The following is an 11,207-nucleotide window of genomic DNA, read 5'->3' as shown; positions in this document are numbered from 1 at the left end:
GCTTTGTAATTGTTCAGCCTAACATTTATAGCTAAGATACATCTGAATAATTAATTACAGGCTATTTGAGACTGACAATATGGTCTGTAACTAGATGTTTCCCCTATATGCCTAGGAGAATCATTCAGCATTGTTAAATACATTGTTCCTGCTTCCCAAAGTAGAGCACTCTAAAAAGAGTAGTACATGTTATAAGTAGTTGAATCAATGGTATGCCTCAGACAGCCTGTATCTTTGACGTTTGATTGAAGGGTTTTATTTGGAACCAAAGCTTATTTCCCTTGTCCACAGCATCTTCATATATGTGGCACAGCTCTCTTAATTACAAAGAATTTTAATGATATTTCAGTTTTAGCTCTAGATGATGACTGCCTCTTTTTTTTTTTTTTTAATAAATTGCATATACTATGCAACTTCCATGTCTTCCTTTTCCATTAATTTATCAAACCCATATTATTTGGCACCCAAATTATTCTAGATAGAAATGTTGTGCTGAAAAAGATAAGTGTAATTCTTGATTATCTTGTCATAAATAGTATATCTAGAACATAAATAATTATTAATAGTAACCAGGTAACCACATTATATATTATGATGAGGTAAAAGTTGGGTTTGTGTGGAAAATCTGGAGTTAACTTTTTTCATGCTGTTTAAAATGTTACTTGCTTTGTCAGTTGCAAAGAACAGCTGCTACATTCAAAACGTGGATATATTGAGTAAGCAGTTCAATATATATGTTTGAATTTCATGGGAGAGTTCAGCCCTTAGAGTAAAAATTTAGGAGAAGGAAAACACATTAATAGTATTTAATGTATTTTACTCAGAAAAAAAAAATCAGAGAAAGAATATATAAGAAGAATATTTTCTATAGCCAAGCCTTAATATACCAATATTTAGAGGTGTAGCAGAGAAAGTGTATCAAGAAAAATAAAATGTAGAAAGAGAACCAGTAGGATGGTTCAATTCAGACCATATCAAATAGATTTTGACAGTACACTAGCAAATTTTGTGTACAATAACAGAAAGATACAAATTTAATATTATTTATTTACAAAAGTAGTAAATAATGCTATAAGAATTTGAAATATTTAACGTTTATTCAAAACCAGAGAATAATTTTATTCCTAGAAAATTACTCATGTGATAATTTTGCATAAATCGGGGTTTCAGTTATTATTTTCGAGGATATTACTTTATCCAATGAAGTTTTTCTTAATAGAATGCTGTTGCTTTTGACTTTCTTGTGACTCTACATCTAAGGGTCAACAAAGTTCTCTGGTTGTAACAGTTATGCATATTCAAAATCCTTATGCATATTCAAGTGCTCTGGATCTTTTTGCTTACACTAAGAATTTCCAAAATGATAAAGACTGATTTTTCTCTTGTCACCTTATTTGAATGTCACTTTGTTTAGATTATGTTTACATAAACATTATCGGTTACACAATAAACTTGTAAAGCATGTTAATCACAGGTCAATTTTGACAGATTTTATGACTACAAATGAACAACTAAATTTTCCTTTCATAATGCTGAGAAATGTGTTATCAGAGAAAAAAACATTTGCTGGAATTTAATTCTTCATTATGATTTGTAATTGATTTTTAACGTGCTGTGCTTTATTTTTTCAGACCTCATCTGTCATTTTTTGCTAAGTTGTATTTTCAAATTCAGGCTGTAAAAATAAGTTTTTGAAGATGAAAGTTAATATCCTCTCATGGTCTACTATAATGTTAGAGCCTTCAACTCTACTTTTTTTTTCCCCTAAAGACTTTGAATAATCTTTAATATAAACATACATGCCTCCTTTCCTGAAACCACTTCTATCAGATCTGGTTTTACACTACCATATTTGCTTAAGAGATGCTGTGAACTGAATTGTGTTTCCCCTACCCACTCACTTCCAAATTCGTATGTTGAAGCCCTAACCCACAATGTGACTGTATTTGGAGACAGGACCTTTATGAGATGTAATAATGGTTAAATGATGTCATATGGTGGGGCACTGATCCTATAGGATTGGTTTCCTTATAAGAAAAGGAAGCAATCTTGGAGAGCCTCTGCTCAGAACTATGTTTTTTAACTCAGTGGAAAAAAAATACTTTTATTAAAAGTCAATGCTATTTTATAATTATTTGTTTTATAATGCTAGATACTTGCATGTTTATTATTTTTGTTTTATACTTTTCAGATATCTATGTGGTATCATCATGAATAATGGTTGATTCTGAATGATTTTTTTAGTAATTTCAAAGGAAATACATTTTTGAGGGAGAAAGTTTTGCAATCATTGAGAATATGTAACACGGTATTTATTTTCTCTGAAAATAAATCCAAATGAGAATTTTCAAATATATTGGGCCAACATTATGTTAAAAAATGATTAAAATCCATGACTTGGAGATTAAACCATATTGATATTTGAGCAATGCATAGGAGTTGGAGAAAAGAAACTATAAAGTGCTTTGACTAGAGACCAATGCATTGGGGCAGAAGGAAGACAAAGAGTTATTAACCTACTGACAAGAGACTAGCTAAGGAGTATTTCCACACCAGTCAGGAATCATCATTATAACAGAGAAAACAAAAATGAATTACTGTTAGGCTCCATGGGATTCAATTTCACCAGCAGGCCACAATTTGGGGACATCTTTAGGTCAGAAGCATCAAGTGAGTAATCCTTATCTAGGAATACACTTTTAATTACAAAGATTCAACCATTCACTTACTTGTATATTAAATATGCTTTTGACTTCTTCAAGTCTCCAGACCTTTTGTTGGGTATTAGAGATGTAAACCTCAAAACATAACTAAAACCAATTCTTATACCCATGAAATTTATAGGCTAGTGGAAATGGAAAATAATGATAAGACAGTATGATAGAAGCAAGCAAAGTAATTATGGAGATACCTAATAGGTAACGACAAAAGGTGAGAGAAGATTCACTTTCAGTTCAGAAACTGGCAGTTAGGTTAAGAAAAAAGAATTGACTATTATTCCATATTGAAGAAACAATGGTATCCAAAGAGCTGCAAGTATTGCTGGGTCACTAGTTATCCTTGGAAGGAGAGTCATGTGAAGCAGCTTCACATGCAGTCAGGGGCTAGATTATGAAGGCTATTGTGTGTCAATGTGAAAACAATTAGGGAAACAACTGGATGATTTTTAGAAGAAAACTGGTAGGACAAAATTTGTGTTTTGAACAAATCACTTACACAACACCCTGGGAGGAACGAATTGGATAGGAGAGGTGTGTGGGCAGAGCCCTTGATTAGGAAACTATTACAGTAATGAAGCTATGAATTGAGAAAGGCAGAAATTTACCCAGCAACAGTGAATCAAGACTAAGGGCAGATTGAGAGCTATTTACATGGTCAAATTAACATGATATTGAGACAACTAGACATAGGTTAAAGAGCATGACAGAAATAAATTAATGGTAAAATAGATATCAAGCTGGCAACTAGGAGAAAAGTGATGACATTCATTGAGATGGAGAATGCACAGAGAAACAGATTTGAGTGATGGAGTTTAAGATTAATTAAAATTTAGATGTGTATATGTTCCACCCTTTCTTTATCCAGTTTGCCATTGATGGGTGTTTAAGTTTATTTCATGTATTTGCCATTGTGGGTAGTGCTGCAGTGAACATATGCGTGCACGTGTCTTTATGATAGAATGATTTCTATTCCTTTGCGTATATAACCAGTAATAGGATTTCTGGGTTGAATGATAGTTCTGTTTTTAGCTCTTTGAAGAATCTCCACACTGCTTTCCACAATGGTTGAACTAATTTACACTCCCACCAACAGTGTATATGCATTTCATTTTCTCTGCTGCCTTGCCAGCATCTGTTATTTTCTGACTTTTTAATAAAAGCCATTCTGACTGTTATGAGATGATATCTCACGTGGTTTTGATTTGCATTACTCTATTGAACTTTTTTCATAAGCTTTCTGGCCACACGTAAGGAAAATGTGGTACATATACACCATGGAATACTGTGCAGCCATTAAAAAGAATAAAATCATGTTCTTTGAAGAATATGGATGCAGCTGAGGCTATTATTTCTAGCAAATTAACACAGAAAGAGAAAGCCAAATACTACAGGTTCTTACTTGTAAGTGAGAGCTAAATGATAGGAACACATGGGCACAAAGAGGAGAACAATGGACGCTAGGGCCTGCTTGAGGGTGGAGGGTAAGAAGAGGGAGAAGATCAGAAAAAATATCTGTTAGGCACTAGGCCTAGTAACTTGGTGATGAAATAATCTGTACGACAAACCCCTGTGACTTGAGTTTACCTATATAAGAAACCTGCACATGTATCCCCGAGCCTAAAATAGAAGATTTTTTTTTAAGATTTAGATACATTTCTTCTTTTTCCCCCTTTTCTTCCTTTTCTTCCTTCCCTTTCCTTTCCTGTCCCTTTCTCATTTTCTTCTCCTTTCTCATTTTCTTTCTTTTTCTTTTCTTTTTTCTTTCTTTCTTTCTTTCTTTCTTTCTTTCTTTCTTTCTTTCTTTCTCTTTCTTCCTTTTTTCTTTCTTTCTTTCTCTTTCTTTCCTTCCTTCTTTTTCTTTCTTTTCTTTTTCTTTCTTTTTTCTTTCTTTCTCTCTTTCTTTCTTTCTTTCTTTCTTTCTTTCTTTCTTTCTTTCTTTCTTTCTTGGTCTCCTTCTTTCCTCCTTCCTTACTTGCTTCCTTACCTCCCTCCCTCCATACCTCCCTCCTTCCTTCCTGTTCCTTCTTTTTTCTTGTCTTTCTTTCTGGCTTGAATCACAGACAAGTATTAGGTTGGTGCAAAAGTTATTGCGGTTTTTGCCGTTACTTTTAGTGGCAAAAACTACAGTCACTTTATCACCAACTTAATATGTCCATTTGGCCTTGCATAAGTTATCTGGACCCAAACAAATACTTCTGTTTTGATAATCATTAATAAATGTAGTACTGGTGCCATTTTATGGACAGAGGGATAGGGAAAGTGGTTACCAGCCCCGTGGTTCAAAACAGAGGAACATAATATGTAGAAAACAAAGCAGAAATCTGGTCTTGTGCATGTAAACAAGATAAAGCTATAGAAAAGGATGACAAAAGTGTGGATATACTTTTGTGGATATTATTTGGGGTCTGGAATTATGGTGGAATAGTGTGGATAGTGTGGAATAGTGTGGGGTCTGGAATTATGGTCTGAAATAGTGTGGACATTATTTGGGGTCCAGAATTATATTTATTTATATAACAGTTCCCAATCTTGTGAAGTAAAAGGTAAACCATGGAAACACAACTATTATTTATAAAGTAAAGGAGTCTGATAGAAGAATAAATAATTTTTTCTCTATTTGCTACTTCAGAAACACTCTACCATTTTCTCCCTTCTCTGTGTTATATGGAGCTAATCTGTTTGATTGCATTATTTAGGATACCTTTCTTCCTGTCTTCTAGTTGGAGTCAGGTAATGCAAAATGCTAGCAGGAGATCATTGTGTTGGACAAAAGGTTGAGGGAATTATGTTCTTCGTTTTTCCACACCTGTCGGTGTTTGAATAGTGGCATCAATTTTCTACATGTTGCCATAATTGCTTTGAGGACACCTTCTTTCAAATCAAAAACTCTTCCCAGTTTTCATTTACCATTGTCCCTTTCCTACTTGAGCCTATGACTAATAAAGAATTTATGCTGTTGCTAGTGACTGGGTGAATAATCTTTCCTTGTTTGTTCCCTTAATCTTATATATACCTGTGTATATAATCTCTTCATTAGACTTTTTTTTCACTTTCACTTTGAGTAAGCCATCTTCTGGAAACTAGAACAGTAGAGTGTTACTATGAGTGGGTCAAGGAAAAAAACTCAAATAGGATTTTAAAATTTGTTAGGTCACATAGATTAATAATTCATGGACAGCTTCCTTGCTGAAGAAAAAAATGGAACAGTAATCAGATAGTGGTACCATGATTACTTAAGTTATTAACAATAGTGGTATGAGGTAGAAGAAGGGTAAAGTTTGGTAGAAAAAAAGTGGTTATAGCACTTAGACCTATGGGATTTTTTATGATTACAACGATTGTTGGATTGGAGCCTTCTGTAGCTATAAAAACCATACAGGCAAAGTAAAAATTCAATGCCTTAAATTAACAATGATTCAATAAACAGATTCGAAAGTAGAAACACTGAAAAGCTTCTTTGACAATTTTAAAGTAATTCCCTATTTGACATGGGTAAAGGACAGATGTGTCTGAGGGTTAAGCCTACAACTGAGTGCCATGCTTATTGAGTTGAAGCAACAAATGAACACACACCTTTGCCAGTTATCTTACATTAAAGAAAGAACAGTCATAAAGAAGAATTGCAACCTATTCCAATAAAAAGGAACTTCTGAATGGACACAGAGAAATTTGATAATGTTGAAACTACCATTACCTAGGAGGCTTCTTGAGAGTAGAATAGCATCTTTCCATCCTCACCTTCACAGGCACCTGAGGAAAACAACCCCTTAGGCACAGAATGCCTTAAGGGCTTCACATGGGTCATTGTCTTGTAAGAGGATACGTTTTCTCCTTGGAATAATAAACCATTCCTTGTTGCTTCCAAAGGACTCAAAAGGAGACCTAAATCCCTATTGTGCCTGTATGAGAACTTATGTGGGAGAAGATGGATTATATACAAGGAGTTGCAGGATTTGCCAGTTTTTACTGGCAAGAATCTGAGGAGAATGCATGGGAATGGAAGGGGGAAAGGCAAAGAACGACTGAATGTAAAAAGATTATCAACATGAATGTATTTCCTCCGCACTCAGAATTTATTATCTTGGATGAGTTGTGTGGTCATAGAAGTTTCTGGAATTCATTGAATGTAAGACGAAAAATAAGTTAAAACCCAACAATGAGTTTGTAATCATCTTCAAATAAGGCCTGCAACCATAGAGCAAATTTAAATCCCTATGCTGTTATGTATGGAACATGTACACAGTTCATTATTCAAATAAACCCCAAAGGATTATCAAGTTTTACGAATGTTATTCTAATATTTTAATATACATTGACAACAATCAGATACCTAATTGAATGTTCTAATTGAATTAATGTCATGGTGAGTGGTAAGAAAAAAAGTGATCTGCTTCTTAAATATCATGATTCCTCAAGCACAAATGTGACAAATTTCCTCTTTAATGATGAATAGAATTTACTGTAGACATTTGCTAACAGCAGGAAAAGGGATAACTCCCTCCTATAGGCTCAAAGTGATATTTGATTCTTTTAAACTATCAAAGAACTGGAAAATTCAGGACACAAAAAACCTATGGCATAAAGAGAACTTTATTATTTTCCTTCTTCACTATTCACTAAATTTAAACAATTTAAAACAGCTACAGACAAAACAAAACGTTCAGAACATTCCAGCATGATCATAAGGTTTTTGACCTTTGTTTATAAGATGAACAGGTTTTCATTTACACACACACACACACACACACACACACACACACACACGGACTTCCTACATTTTATGAAGTTAGATACAATATTTCTACTCCACAGGGAAAGGAGTTTTTGATCCTTTTATAACACTTTTTGAGGAAGATACAGTTAGCATTGATTATAGCCAATAACAACTCTATTTACCTGATTCAAAATGAGTTAAATGGATACATCTTTTTTCATGCACTATTAGCAATATTAACAAGTCCACTGGCTCAAATACAGATTTCTCAACTGGAGCTTTGCAATCATAAAGTCTTCTATTTATTACAGTGTTTAACACCTTTCTGGTCAAAGTGAATATTTGTTTTAAATTTCATTAACACAATAATTAATACTAAAAACCTATTTCCAAAATTTTGCCACAGATAACACTGGTAATAAATTATGCAACAAGTTAGCTTCCTTTAAAAATATCTTGTATAAAATATAAATTTTTAAAAAGTCCATTTGAAAGGGTCAGTTTTATCAATTGAAACAAAAGAAAAACTGTGTACCAATATGTAATTAATTATTTTCTGAACTCCAGAGATTATTCTATACTATAAGTAATAAAGGAAGTTCTTAAAGTCACAAATAGAATTAATATAACCTATTGCAAATGAGTAAAGGCTACTTGTGTACATCAGAAGTATTTTGAATTATATTATCATTTTGTTGAAAATGTTATTTGTTTTCAACAATGGCATTTGTTACTACAAATTCTCTCCACTTTGTTGAATTTCATGTTTTATTTGCATCTTCAGATTTTTTCACAATAATGATGAAGATGACTACTTGTATCATTCAATTTTCTCTCCTGAGCTTTGTAAACATTATTCCATTTTTAGCAAACTAAAATTGCTGAGTATGATCTTTGTCAGGTTAAATGTTTCCTATGTCTTCTTGGTGTATTCTTATAGGATTCTTTCTCTAAACTTGAATTTGAGTCACTTCCCTAGTATGAGTCTTGGTAAAATTATTATTAAAATTATTCTGGAAAAAAATGAACCTTTTTATCTTTTATGGGACCTTGAAGAATGAGTTCTTTTTATCTATGATCTACTCTCTTAAAACAATAGTCTGTAGCATCTCTCTCCAGTGTTAAAATCATAAATTAAAGAAAGGAAGTAACAAGGTAAGGGAGGGAGAGGCAAGGTGCTTCCAATATACTGGACAAATTCTATTCTTGGTGTATAATGAGAATTATACACCAAGTGTATAATTGTTCTTCTTGAAACACACATCATACATACATTTTCATATGTGATATAGTTACAATAAAGAATTCAAAAATGTAAGAAAACGTAAAAAGATAGGTGTACATACTTTTTAGTATGTTTCACCAAAAAAAATTTGAACCTTGGGTTTGTTTCTTCCTTTTATGTATTTGGGAGTTAGAAGAACCTGGTTTCCAGTACTAGCTCTGACCTTTAATGTGTCATTAATACAAATTACTTTTATCTTTGCATTTTATGTTCTCTATATAGTTTTACCCCATAGGATGTTTTGTTCAATGACAGGTCAAATATACAACTGGGGTTCTGTAAGGTTATAATACTATATTTACTGTACCTTTCCTAAAGGTTTAGATATACAAATACTTGCCATTATGTTACAGTTGCCTACAGTATCGTACAGTGACATGATGTACAGGTTTGTAGTCCAGAAGCAATAGGCTATATATCATATAGCCTACATGTGTAATAGGCCATACCCTCCAGGTTCGTGTAAGTACACTATGATGTTCACACAATGACAACATCACCTAATGAGGCATTTCTCAGAATTTATCCCCATCATTAAATGACACATGACTGTATATACCATTACAAGATTAGAGCCTGTGATATTAAAAATTTCTTACAGCAGTTACATCCTTGCTTTAAGATGTAAACTGTTTACATTCAGTATCATAATGGTATCACAACCAGCAAGTAGTACTCTGATTGCATCAGTGATTAAGCAACTTTTATTCTTTAATAACAATTAACAGAAATCATTGGAATTACAGACAAATATTATAAAGCCTCTTGATGTCCTGCAAAAACATTTACTTAAGTGAACTGTATTATTGAATGAAAGCAAGTCATAAGTGGCAAGAAACATTCTAAAGTATCCTTGGATATAGAAACAGTGGCAATGTACAATTCTGTAAGATTGAATTCAGGTAGCATAAACCAATAAATTCTTTATTTTAAAATTATAATCTACCCAAATATATAAACAATAGGCTTTTCTTTGTATAATATACTTTGATCTGAATATTCCAAGGGTTTTTAAATAATATCCTTTACTTAGTTGAAAAAAAAAAAACAGAGAAATAGGAGTAGTATTTTAGTAGTGAACATTTTGGAAAAAAAAAATCTAGAGTTAAAAATAATATAAGTTTGAATTACTAATTTGTACAAACAAGGGAATTAATACTCCATATACCATGAAATAGAAGATTGATAACTCAATAAGAAAAAGCAATAACAACAAGGATAAAATAAAACCTTTAGGAGAGAAATATTTATGTAAGTTTACAAAGAATTAATAAGCTAAATAATTATCATAGAAAAATCAAGTAAAAAGTAATGTTTTGAAAATATGACATAAATAACCTACAGAAGAAGAAAAAAAGAGATGACTGAATCAGACAAAAGTTCACTTTTAGGAATAATGAACATTAGATGCCCTATATAAATTAGCTGCTAGACCTGAAACAAATAGGAAAAAAATAAATAGAAATCTATCTAATCTATATAGAAAGATAAATGCATGTGAGAAAGGACCAACAGCATCCTTGTGCAAGGTTTTTTTTTGTGGTATCTTTCCACAGCAGCATAGCAAAATAGTAAAAGACACTTCAAAGATGTAGAGTTTCTGATTTCATGGAAACAATGGGGTCCCAGACGGGGTGAGTGTTAGTAGCAGGTATTAAACCTTCAGCACAGGGTGCGAGTGATTGGCCTAATAAGCCACAGAGATGTGGGTAACCAGATTGTGTTCTTTCTTCAGCAGTCTGTAAGGACGACTGACTCATTTCAGGGCCCCAAGGAATCAAACAGATGAGCAGTCTATCAAGGGGCTACATGAATCATGTAGAAAATGGAAGAATTCTAGGTCTTCGTGTTAACGAGGAGAGCAAATGTTCCAATTCTGTTCTAACTTGGAAGAAAAATTTTGACCAAGAGACAGTACAAAGATAGCAGGAAACTTTACTGAAAAGAAATATAGTGTAAAGAGGTTATGGCAGGAGAAAAAAAAAAAAAAGTATTCCCCAAGGGAGGAGAGTGCTGATCCTGTGGGAAAACAGCTTCGAGGGTCCTAGGCAGGGAGTCTTATTATGTTAGACTTCTTCAAATTCCTGCCTCTATCTCAAATCTCTACCTTTTTCCTTAGTGAAGCTTTCCCGCTCCTGCCTTAAGTCTTTGCCTGTGCTCCGCTCCGCCCCCGCTTCCCCAGGCTTGTGGGACCCTCTCTTACTGTTGGTTAATGTGCGTGCGCTGGCCCAAGATTTACTATGAATCCTGTCTGATGGTGGCCCTGCTCATTACTACCACCCTAGGAAGGTTGTATAGCAGTCAAATCTATACCTATTGCACCTGCGTATCTCTTTGAAATTTCCTTCTTTCCCCTAATCTGTGCATGGGCGTTAGGTTTCTCTTAGGACTGTTCCTTTGGCCCTTCTTTTCAGCGTATAACTAGTGATGTTCTGATACTTTAATTGCAGAGTGAATGATTACTGGGGTGCCTTAAGAGGTGCCTTGG

The sequence above is a fragment of the Macaca nemestrina genome, chromosome 5, assembly GCF_043159975.1.
Source record: "Macaca nemestrina isolate mMacNem1 chromosome 5, mMacNem.hap1, whole genome shotgun sequence".
In the NCBI taxonomy this organism is placed as follows: Eukaryota; Metazoa; Chordata; class Mammalia; order Primates; family Cercopithecidae; genus Macaca; species Macaca nemestrina.
This window is presented reverse-complemented; position numbering follows the sequence as displayed.